Here is a 13,105-nt window from a genome sequence, read left to right on the forward strand (position 1 = left end):
CTGGGTAAAACCTCCCAGGCCGCCTCTGCATTGGTCACATGCATTTGTCTCTTCAGTGTGATATTTCACTCTGACACACTAAGTACACATATGTTTAAGGTTTTCCCCTTCTGGTGGAGCGTGTGAATCACTGGCACTTTCCCATCGTCCAAGGGTCCCACTACATATTGGGGCATACTATTGTCCAGTTCACATTTAACATTTGCGACCGAACGCGGTGGGATGACCGTGTATTGAAACACTGCCACTTTAGCTATGCAAGGGTCGAGGCTGGGGTTAGGTGCACCTTCCCGTTCCAACTGCACAGGAATAATTTGCCCCTGTAATGTCATCTGAGATTTGGCCAAGGCCAAGCTGACGCCCTGACTTTTCATAAAATCTAGCCCCAGTAACATGTTATCTTCAATTGGTGCCACATACACATTTACTTCAAATATCCCTCCTGCAATTAGTAATGTAACCGGGTCTACCAGCGTTCCCGGAATGCACATACATTTCCCCGCTGTGTTGAGGATGATCTGCCTTATTACCTGTGGTGGAGGTATTAACTTTTGATGAACCTCTTGAGAGATAATTGTGATTTCCGCAGGTATATCAACTATTGCTCTCACCATTACGTTCTCCACTTGAATCGGGATCCAGAACATAGAACCGGATCTTAGTTGCCTAATAGTTATTTGTTCCCGTTCCTCCTTTTCTTGCTTATCAGTGTCCAAGGGTGTGCAGACTGTGTCTACCTCATCCTCCCTGGAGGAACAACTGCTCTCTTCCTGAGAGAACTCTTCTTCGTCACCTACTTCCTGGAAATTTAAGCTTACCCCCTCCTGTTGATAGAAGTCTTCCTCGTCCTGGGACACATTAATTTTACTTTCGCCTACGTTCCTTGCGTCAGTCGGTGCTAAAATATCAGACACACCTTCAGAAAATGTTCGATAGGACTGCCTGTCTTCCTGATGGATATCCAGTGCAGATACTTGGAGGGTATAAGTTTTTAACTTTTATAAAGGTCCTGGTATCATTGAATGTGGCGCAGCCACACTCTGCTGGCCTGGTAAACCGTGGGTCGAATCTAGGCCTCTTGAGCCGACCCGTCCCTGTTTAAAGACTGATTCTCCTCATTAAATGAAACATGAAACTTATCGTCGGTATGCTCCCCTTTACGGCCTTTGTTCCAGCCACTCCTGGACCTTTGGCAGTCGTGAGCAAAGTGACCTTCTTCCCCACATAAGTAACAATTATTACTCCATCTAGGAGATGGGGTGCATTGACCACGAGGTGATATGATAGCGTTTGTAAGACGTGTCATGGTAAAATCTCTAGGAAGAGATTCGGCCTGCTCGATCATCATGTATTCTATCATATCACGTCTATTTAATCAAGAACTGCAGCAGCAATAACAACTACTTTCCAGACGTCTAGACAATACCACCAGTCTACCTACCCCACTGCCCGTCACCCCACCTCGCGCCTGGGTCGCTGGAAGCTCACGCCATCCGAAACAAGCAGTTTAAAAGCCGGTTGATAGTTAAAGAAGTCACCAGCACCATCTGCATGGCTGTCGTCGTGTATATATAGGGCTGCCTAGCCCACTATGTTTCAGATTTCTCCTGCGTGCTCAACTGAATAGACCTATTAACACATCTCGGTGTGGTAATGGATTTAGTCAGCCTGGCTCACCATATTCCTTCACCATACTTTATTTTGCACATTAACGTAACATAAATATGATTGTCTGTTTATCTTGTTTAATTTGCACTCTGTATAAAGCCAAGTTTAAATAATATTTTTATTTTGTAACTTGTTTAAAGTAAGATTTCTATTAAAGTTAAGTATTTTTATATTTTTGTTCTGTATGTTTTCTCCTACAGTTAACCTTACCGTGAAGACAAATTGCAGTCTTAACTTTTTTCCTTTTTTTACTATTTTTTTGTTTTATGTGACTGGCATTCCATCTGCCTAGAGAGACTGCAATAACACCTACTTTTCTCGTCACATAATTGGGGGTCTGTCAGGGAGCCTAGCTCAGGTAATGCTTCTAGATCCTTCACTTAAAGTTGTGGTAACTGTACTTGGCTTTATTACAAGTTTAACTTTTCAGAACTCTTATTCTTTGAATAATTTTAATGGTGCTTCATACTGTTTGCTTTCCAGATGTAGCATTATATTATTGTTGGATGACTTTGGATTACTTGGTGTCTTGTGGCCACAGTTGTGGGACATTTGGGGCTTGAATCTAATTATTTAAATATTAATGTAGTAAATTAAATTACGAAGGACCACCCACTTTTATAGTAAAGAGGGAAACTGAGAATTTCTGATCATTAGATAATTTCTCGATGAACCAGTAACTATGGATAAAATACTAGAGAATATGATCATAGAAATAATTAATGGGCTGTATAATTAAATGAATCAAACCCTCAAACACCTACATTGGGGGGGGGGGTATTACTGGAACTCAGTACGTCCAGGAACTAGTGTGGTTCGTTCACTAATCCAAATTATAATAATCTAATCCTATGAATTATAATGAAACCAATATCATTACTATGAATGGGAACATAGATTATGAGTATAGTAATGATAGTCACAATAAACACATGTTAATCCAAAGGAATTCTGCATGTAAGTAATTTCAGAAATTTCATGAATAAATACAAAGGAATCTTAGCTTAATGATGATTTCTTTGTGTAAGCCACGACGCTTCCTCTAATTCCCTGGGCTCGACTGGCTGGCGAGTGGGATGGATTAACATGGGAGAAGGCGGCAGGAAGAATTCTTCTCACGTGCTGCAAAACAAATATTTACAGTAGCAACTAATTAAACTACTGAATCTCTATGTTCAAGAAATTAAGATTTACAGGTGATAATAGGTAATGACCTGTAGTTTGGTGTTGGTATACGTCGTCACGGTCAATCACCCAGCTACTACACTACACCTTACACGATACATCAAATAAGGATAAGATACTTAGCTAATATGGGCACTGTATAAGTTTTAAGATTGCCCAATTCGCGTCCCAGGCTCTGGCTTCAGCCTATCCTGGATAATGGCGCGCTTCACTGGCCGGTCACGTGTAGTCAAGAACCAGATTAAAAAGGTCCCTTATATTATGCTGACACCGGTTGAAGATATTGTCTGCAAGGTTGTTCACGCCTCACAGTGGCGACTTTCATCTGAGGATGGATAACGTCTACCCTGATGACTGGGTAATGGCGTCTTCTCGTGAGCCCGATGAGGACAGGTCTGCTCGAGAGCTTCCATCCACGTGTACTGGCGTGCCTCCTCCACCCACGCCGCGTCTCGCGTTCATTAGACAAATTATCGTCATGAATGTTAGTATTTCTCGCATTTATGCTTGAAATGTTGGAGACAGGACGGGTTTATTATTGAGAAGAGGGAAATATTATTATTTGCCATTTTAGTGATAGTAAACATATACGGGAGAGGAATTAATGTCTCTCCATGGCATTCACTCGTGACGTTAACTTTTATTACTTGATAACCGCTATGACTCTAACGCTCTATTCGACTTTTAGTTGGAGGTCAATTTATCTGTAATTAATTATCACACAGAACGCCTTGGTTATAGAGAATCGAATTCAATTCTCAGATACATTGGATATAATGTGTTTATTGTAATGAAATTTGACGCAATACTGGCGTCTGGTGACGTTAGAATTCTAGCCTACTGCACAGATGAAATTATTAGTACATGAGAATTCTACGTGGTGTTAATTTTACTTACTACAATAATTAGTAGAGTTAGTAATAATTAATGAGAATACACCAGTGTTGTATTCGGTGTTGGAAATTTCCAACATAACTCCGGGGGGAGGATTCTAGGGTCGTAGTGTACTGTGGAGTACTGACCTATCCCGAAGTTGATATCAAGATTAGTACATTAGTATGTTAATATGTTAGTATGTTAGTACACACATAACGAACGTCCCGTATTTATCAAGGACTTACAAGAAACTTGAGTCTTGCTATTTACATGTCAAATAGAACATGTTACTTATAGCCTACACAATAATTAAAGAATTGCTCTTAGTTGAGAACTATAATAGGCTTGTAGTTTCCCTTAGTGGAAACATGTATTAAGTATTGAAACATTAAATGATTAAGTTATCGGTAATCAGGAACCCTCTAAAGTTCACAATAAACTCAACAACTAGGGTCGCAGTGACATGTAATGGTGTATTACGTAGCTGCTGAATCGTAGGTAAACTCAGAATAAGTTCCTAAGAACTGATAACACTATTGTATGATTATACAGTAAAGTATTAATAGTCATTTAAGATCAAGGAGACTATGACACTACAGTAAGGTCACTGTCTAGGATCGCTGTGACTTGTAACTATTGAGTTACTAGACAATAACATCACGCAGCATCGTGATCACCCCAAATTCAAATGAGGAAATTGAATTTAATGTGCACTGCCGTGCAGTAGTCATTCTGACTGATGGTACAACTAATTTGCTAACTAGCTAAAATAATAGAAAAGTAGAGAACTGAAAAGTTTATTCATTAAAATCAAGGAAAATTCTGAGTCGACAGAGAGATTAGTAGCCTAGTCATTCTGACTTATGAGCTAATTGAATGGCAGTTCATAGGCTTGACACTGTAAACTTGTTAATACGAAATTACCTTTACATGAATTTGAGTTTATTAAATCAGTCTCTATAAGTATAGTCAACTGTAATTAATGGTGAGTACAGATTAGGCTAGTACTCAGTTGACACTAACTAAAGTCCCTAAACCTACCTAAATAAATGGTTTAAATTTCTAACTTACCTAAGTAAGGGACTAAGCTAATTGTGAGCAAAAATGTACTCGAATTAACATTGTGAGCAGTATTGAGCTCATTAACAAGTCGAGCTATATTGAACTCGTGAACATGGTGAGCTACAGTGAGCTCGTTAGCAGTGCTAACAGGGTGAGTTACAGTGAACTCGTCAACAGTGTTGACAGGGTGAACTACAGTGAGCTCGTTAACAGTGTTAACAGGATGAGTTCAGTGAACTCGTTAGCAGTGCTAACAGGGTGAGTTACAGTGAACTCGTCAACAGTGTTGACAGGGTGAGCTACAGTGAGCTCGTTAGCAGTGCTAACAGGGTGAGTTACAGTGAACTCGTTGACAGGGTGAGCTCGATAACAGTGTTAACAGGGTGAGTTCAGTGAACTCGTTAGCAGTGCTAACAGGGTGAGTTACAGTGAACTCGTTAGCAGTGCTAACAGGGTGAGCTATATTAAGCTCATGAAGCATGTTAATTAACAATGCTGATGTTTAACGATAATGCATTAAACATATTAGTTCTCTGTAAATTCGCTTACGTATTAGTAAGTTTGCAAGTTTGTTCGTGCTGCGCTTCTACACTAAATAAGCAGAAACGAAAGAAAAACAACTCAAACAAATTGATGCAAGTATTTATCACTAACTCTTAGTGCAGAAAACATGGTATTAAGAAGGTTTTCTTGGCAAACCTTTAAGCGCAAGTATAGTGGACCAGTGGTCCTAGTGAATTTGTAATTACTGAAGTTGCTTGATGACTTCATAGAATTACTAAATTCAGGAAATGCCAGTGGCATTGAGTGCTAGATTCTCTAGCCTAACATTATTAATTACGTAGGGAGTACTAGATTCTCTAGCCCAACATTACAATTTAACTAGGAAGACTGAGTGTGGTCAATTACTACTTGTCGAGAATAATTCTAGGATTGCAGTGAATTCAATGGTTTGGTCGCTGTGACTTGTACTTGTTTGAGTACGGACCATTGGTTTTCACTGAGAGCTATGAAACATCTCGGCGAGTATCAATTGCACCACATTCAATCTGAGTTTATTACTCAGCTGTGTCTCTCCTTTTAGCTTGTTGCTGGAGAATTAATTTACTGCTGACTAATTTATTATTGTTGGCAGGTTTAGGCTTGTTCACATTCAGAACTTTACCAGTAAGTAAGTAGCCTCCTGCAGATTGGAGCATATTCATTCCCAATCGTTTAACATGTCCAGTTATGAACTGGTAATAGTAGTCGGCTCCTACTAGTACATCTACATTGTTAAGGCGGTCAGACGTTAACTTGTTGTCAGCCAAATTAATTTCACGTTCCTGCAGGAAGTGGGCTGTGTACCCCAGACCCTTAATATTTAAGTCTAAAGGTATTTGATCCACAACAATGGCTTGGACAGCCTTGGTATGACTACCTAGTCGTACAAGCGGTTGAACTACTGAGTATTCATGGGTTCCTCGATTTATCATGAACCCTGACAAGTTTAATTTTACCTGTCCTATTGGTTGTAAATTAAGTGCCTCTGCTGCCCTTTGAGTAATGAAAGTTCTCTGGGAACCTTGGTCAAATAGTCCACGTATGGTGATCTTGGTTCCTCTGTTCTTCACTTGAAGTTGGGAAGTAGGCAAAGCAGCATCCACTTGAGATGCTTGTGAAGTTACGCAGTACACATCTCGCACCTTGCAGCACTGTACTGGTGTAGATTCTCTACGCCCTATTCTAGGACTGACATAATTTGTCTTAACTAATTTGCACAGTGCAGCATGATGCTTGCCCCTTCTACACCTATTGCAGGTGTTCAGTGGGGTTTCACAGCTGTTAACATTATGTGGTTTGAGACACCTAGTACATTTGTGTAACTGTTTGAGTCGTCTGACTCTTGTGTCTCTATTAGGAAAATTAGTACATTTGTACAGAGAATGTTTTTGATTGCAAAACAAGCACATTCCCCATCCTACAGATCGTTTAGAGGTTACCGGTTTAGGTAAAACAGTATTTGCAGGTTGTGATGGTTTTGCTGTTTGCATTTGCTTGTTATTTATTCTCTTGTGAGTACTTGGTGTACTCTGGGGAACCATTAACAGGCTCTTGGGAGTGCTCTTTGGACTATTAGGTCTCTTAGGAGCACCTGTGGGGCTCTTAGCCGTGCTCTTTGGACTATTAAGTCTCTTAGGAGCACCTGTGGGATTCTTAGGCCTCACTGATGAATCAGTATTTGACTGATTTTGGTTACATTGAGTATTAGCACCTTTGTTACCTAGTGACAGTGTCACTTTAGGAGTTTCAGGTAAGGAAACTGATGTAGGTACAGTTTTGGTGCATTCAGATTTAGCATTAATTGCTTGGTCTGCTGTATGATTGCTCATATTATGCAAACCTGTAAATATATCCTGCATTGACAGGGTATTACCATTCTGGCATACATATAATTTATTAAGTGTGTCACCAGACAATTTTCTCTGGATGATAATTTTAGTCATCCACTCAGTAGTTGGGTGATCCACCTCTTTACTGAAAGAATTTATCAGTGACTCAAGCTGAAAACTAAAGGCTTGTAAAGAGTCAACTGATTGCTCTGGTGAAGATAAATTTAATAATTGGTGCACAAGGTTTATAATAGTCTTCTCATTGTTAGCACTTTAGAAGGCTGTTGTGAGCAATTGTGACCATTACTTGTGTTGCTTAAGGCTTCTTGTGTAGCCTCAGCTTTGATTACAGCTTCGACTGCTGCTACAGCATTAGCCTTATCATTTTCTGGTTCAGATTCACTGATTATTGCAGCTTCACTTGTTTCATCTGCAGCTTCACTTGTTTCTCTGGGTTCTGGTGATAAGCTAGTTAATTCAGTAGCCTTATGTATTGAACTTATAGAATCCAGGGAACATTGAGAAGAGTGGTCTGAAAATTGGTCAGACTCAGTAAACAAATCATCACATGAAACTGTGTTAGATGAGAGGTTAGAAAATGAAGGTTGAACTTCAGTTGTTGATCCTGTATAGTGATCAGCATTGATTAGAGGATTCTCCTCATCTTGAGGTAGCTCATGTATTTCATCTGAGCTGGGTGCTTGCTCGGTTGTAGTTTTTCTACAAAAACGTTCTATCCAATCAGGATCATTTTGTTTCGCAAGCACTCTTTTATAGTACAACAATACAATACAATTTTATTTAGGTAAGGTACATACATACAATAAATATTTACAAGGATTGTTTGACTTATAGGTATAGCTAGTACATACAATGCCTAAAGCCACTATTACGCAAAGCGTTTCGGGCATTGCGTAATTAGTGATCTAATTCGGTTAGTGATCTAACTTGTCTTGAATGGTATCTTCATATTCATCAAGATCATATTCTGTCAGACTTAATTCGTCTGGGTCAGTATTACTGCTAAAGAGTTTGTCTTTATAAGCCTCGATGGTCTCCTTCACCTGGACGTATTTTTCGTTAGCTGCCTCTGTGTAGAGGTTGAACTCAAAGAAGTCAATTGGATTGTTTTCTAAACAGTTGTCGCAGTCGTTAAGTCGTCTTGATAGGTACTTTTGAAGACCTCTCAGGATAATACTGATTCTCTTTAATATTTCAGAAGTATCCATTCTGGTTGTAAATTTGAGCCTTATAAGGCTTATATAGCTAGTGGTATAGCTATGGTGTCTGCTCCTTGATGTAGAGCAGGTATAATTATTGACAGCCTGGTATTTCTTGAGGCTGGTTGTAATTTACCTCATTTAGAGGTTAGCTACTTACCTAATAATAAGTAACTAAGATTTGAGTGGTACCTTGGTCTCACTACAGGTGTTCCTCAGCTTAGCTCTTCTAAATCAGCCTCGGATGGGTAGTGGACTTACAGTAACACTCAAAGACATACATAGAAATATGCAATAAAATAATTACACAATAAATGGTTAATCCCACCCTTGATAGGGTCAGCACAAAAGAATAATATATATGTCACTAACTAGCTCAAGCCTAGTCGTGAGAATTTCTACTTGAGAAACTACAACTATATTTAGTCTGTGCTTGTGCCAAATTCAACACAATCACAGCCTAAATTGCTACCTAACAAAGGTTGGCAAAGATTATATTATGGTGCAGTAATGTGCAAATAATTGTGCTGTGTTTTGGGGTTTTTGTATTTTATATAATATACACTTGTGTAATTATGTGTATAAGAAATTAAATGAACACAAAGGAATTATTTGTGTTTGGCAAGTATTCTACTGCCGTAAATATTATCTAACTCCTGAATGTACTCCTAATTGTGGAATAAAATATTATCAGGGTTAGCAATGATTAACTAGTATGAGATCAGTAATTTATATTAGTATACTGGATCCCTAAATGTTAATGATCCACTGACTTGAGTGAATCAGTAATTATAACATGGATTCAGGCTATAATGGACAGTCTGCTGACAGCCATACATTGAAACATTGGTATAACCAATGTTCTCTATGTTCAAGAAATTAAGATTTACAGGTGATAATAGGTAATGACCTGTAGTTTGGTGTTGGTATACGTCGTCACGGTCAATCACCCAGCTACTACACTACACCTTACACGATGCATCAAATAAGGATAAGATACTTAGCTAATATGGGCACTGTATAAGTTTTAAGATTGCCGAAATTCGTGTCCCAGGCTCTGGCTTCAGCCTATCCTGGATAATGGCGCGCTTCACTGGCCGGTCACGTGTAGTCAAGAACCAAATTAAAAAGGTCCCTTATATTACGCTGACACCGGTTGAAGATATTGTCTGCAAGGTTGTTCACGCCTCACAGTGGCGACTTTCATCTGAGGATGGATAACGTCTACCCTGATGACTGGGTAATGGCGTCTTCTCGTGAGCCCGATGAGGCAACCTGTCCTCTTAAAAAGAACGTCGCTTTTGGCCGTTTGCCCGTATGGCCGAATTTGGACGTAATTTGAAAATGAAAAAAAAATTAAAATAAATTTGGGATTTCTTTTTTCAACAACAGTAAGTTAAGGGTCCTCTGATAGGTTAGGTGGGCAGGAAATTCTCATAAAGTTTCAAAACGTTATGAAAAACGTTAATTGAAAGTGTCCTCTTATAACCTCTGCGCGTAAGGCGGACGTCTCAAAAAGAAAACGGAACACAACGTCACTTTTGTGAGTCGATTTCATTTCAAATTACGTCCAAATTTAGCCATATCGCGCATACCAGCCAAAAGTGACGTTCTTTTTAAGAGGACGGGTTGAACGAGGACAGGTCTGCTCGAGAGCTTCCATCCACGTGAACTGGCGTGCCTCCTCCACCCACGCCGCGTCTCGCGTTCATTAGACAAATTATCGTCATGAATGTTAGTATTTCTCGCATTTATGCTTGAAATGTTGGAGACAGGACGGGTTTATTATTGAGAAGAGGGAAATATTATTATTTGCCATTTTAGTGATAGTAAACATATACGGGAGAGGAATTAATGTCTCTCCATGGCATTCACTCGTGACGTTAACTTTTATTACTTGATAACCGCTATGACTCTAACGCTCTATTCGGCTTTTAGTTGGAGGTCAATTTATCTGTAATTAATTATCACACAGAACGCCTTGGTTATAGAGAATCGAATTCAATTCTCAGATACATTGGATATAATGTGTTTATTGTAATGAAATTTGACGCAATACTGGCGTCGGGTGACGTGAGAATTCTAGCCTACTGCACAGATGAAATTATTAGTACATGAGAATTCTACGTGGTGTAAATTTTACTTACTACAATAATTAGTAGAGTTAGTAATAATTAATGAGAATACACCAGTGTTGTATTCGGTGTTGGAAATTTCCAACAACAGTCATCGTGATTGGTCGTTAATAATCTTTGCTATATTCTGTGATTTCCACCTTTTCCCTCGTCCCTACAGGAGAGTTCTCATTCAGGCAGATCACCCCCTTTGGTACCCTGGTACTTTGGTCTGTCTTCGGCTCAAGTACACCCACATCTTTGCAACCCGAACGTAGGAGGATATACAGGGCCAAAGTTCCTCTCGCAAGGACAATGCTGTAAGGTTGGGACCCCTACAAGCAGTTCTCGTCATTATTGACGCTTCGCATCCCTACGCATCGGTCAGAGATATGGTACTTACACAGGTAGGAAGTTAACATTCTTTTCCAGAGCACAAAGATTGTTAAATCTGTAAGTACTGTCTAGTTTTAGTAGGAAACCTCTTGCCTTTGTTCTTGTCATTTAGAGACAAGATAAGAAATCCCTACTTTTTGGACTACCTCTGAGACAATTGTCTCACAATTAAAGTAGGATCCTTCTTGCCCTTATCCTCGTCATATAGAGTACTGGGTACAAGATTCCCTACGACCTTGAAACAGTTTCATTTTTTATCTTGATTGTAACCTTGATTATTAAGTTTAAACAGGATAGTTTACCATTGCCACGACATCCTGTCACTCTGACATTTTATATTTTGGTACATCCACCTGGGTATTCCCTTGCACATATTTACTATCATTCACCATGCTTCGTCTTTCCACATTTAGACAGAATCCAAACTATGAAGTCAGCACACTACATCGTGCCACCAAGGCGGAGATGCTGACTCTAGTAAATGAGTACCACCTTACGGCCCCACATGGAGCCACTAAAACTGATCTACACAATCTTATTTTGGATTATCTATTGGATAATGATGTTATTACAGCAGATTCTCATGAACTATACTTAATTGCAGATAAGAGTGCCTTGGCAGGCATGAAATTGAAGCTAGAACTCGCAAATGCCGAACACGAACATCTGAAAGAACAAGCTGCCTTTAAGAAGGAAGCTCTCCAGAGGAAAGAACGTGAAGCTGCCCTAGAACGTAAGTGTGAAAAGGAAGCTCTCCAGAGGAAGGAACGGGAAGCTGAACTTCAACTTAAGCTTGCTGAAAAACAAGCTGCTCTTCAATGTGAGCGTGAGAAAGAACAAGCTGCCCTTCAACGTGAACAGGTTGATATTGTAACTAACAACGTTCTTATACGTCATAAACACGTTAAGCCAAGATGTAACAACTTTATTACTAGTTGTAACAAGCGGAAAATAGAGACAGATACGGTTTGTGTTTCCAGGGTGCTTGTTTCAGATGGCGTGAGCTCCCAGCAACCCAGGTGCGAGGTGGGGTGACGGGCGGTGGGGTAGGTAGACTGGTGGTATTGTACACGGGCTGCATGAACTTTCCTCATATATATGACTCCAGGGTGACATGTGTCAAGAAAACTAGTGCTGGTGTACTTAGAACTCAGTGAGGGAAACCACATTTCTACCCTGGGTGCACCATTGAGTTTCTCCATTCACCTGAAATACATGTGTTGTTTATTTAATAGGTGCATGAACTTTGAACTATATATTCATTGGTAAAATAAAGATATGAGTGCATAAGCCTAGTTTAAAGTGAAGCTAGATATATTTACCTGAAACACATATGTGAAATGGACTGATATATCTTAGAGTTAAGTCAGGGATACTAATGAATATATATTATTGAAATACTGAAATATTAAAACATGAAACATTGTGGTTTCCAAATTTCCACTTTAGTGGGAAACATAAATTCATGTGATTCCTACAGTAACCAGTGAAGTATAAGTGCATGACCCTAGATTTAAGTGCATAACCCAAAATTTAAGTGCATGATCCTAGATTTAAGTACATGATCAAGTTAATTAAGTGTACAAACTTAAGATTATCCAGTACTATTGTGTGTTCACGGCCATACCAAGAGTAATCTAAGTTTTAACCATTCTGGGAGGGAGTAACACTGGGGCCAGGTAATCCTAAGTATGGGGGCCACCCTGTTTTTTCTCCATTTTTTGACATCGTACAGTGAATGGTTACCTAAAACATACTGGATAATTCCTAAGTGGCACCTGCTTCCATTAGTTACAGTCTTGGAAGCGGAATACTATTCTTGATCATTCCTAGAATTAAGGTCTATTCCCTGGCGTGTCGTATTTTTATTCGTTGGTGGTTAACTTGGCTGTGAACGTACATTTTGCACAAGAATGTTTCTCAGCTTCGGCTTTTCATTACTGTAAGATACCCCACATACGCATTAACTTGGTGCCTGTAACTGACCTAATAACACTTCCTGGAGTGTCGTACACACTGGCCAACAGATTTGTAATATTTAGACACACACACTCAATCACGGCAGACAACATCCACCATATCTCTCTCCTTAGGATTACAACTCCCTTGTTGAATGCCATATCTTTTGATACAGACCCGCTTCCTCAGGGCTCAGGCTCCAACACTCTCATAGAAGCAAATGCTAGAGTACTCTCAAATTCACCATCAATCG

This window comes from Procambarus clarkii, chromosome 13, assembly GCF_040958095.1.
Source record: "Procambarus clarkii isolate CNS0578487 chromosome 13, FALCON_Pclarkii_2.0, whole genome shotgun sequence".
In the NCBI taxonomy this organism is placed as follows: Eukaryota; Metazoa; Arthropoda; class Malacostraca; order Decapoda; family Cambaridae; genus Procambarus; species Procambarus clarkii.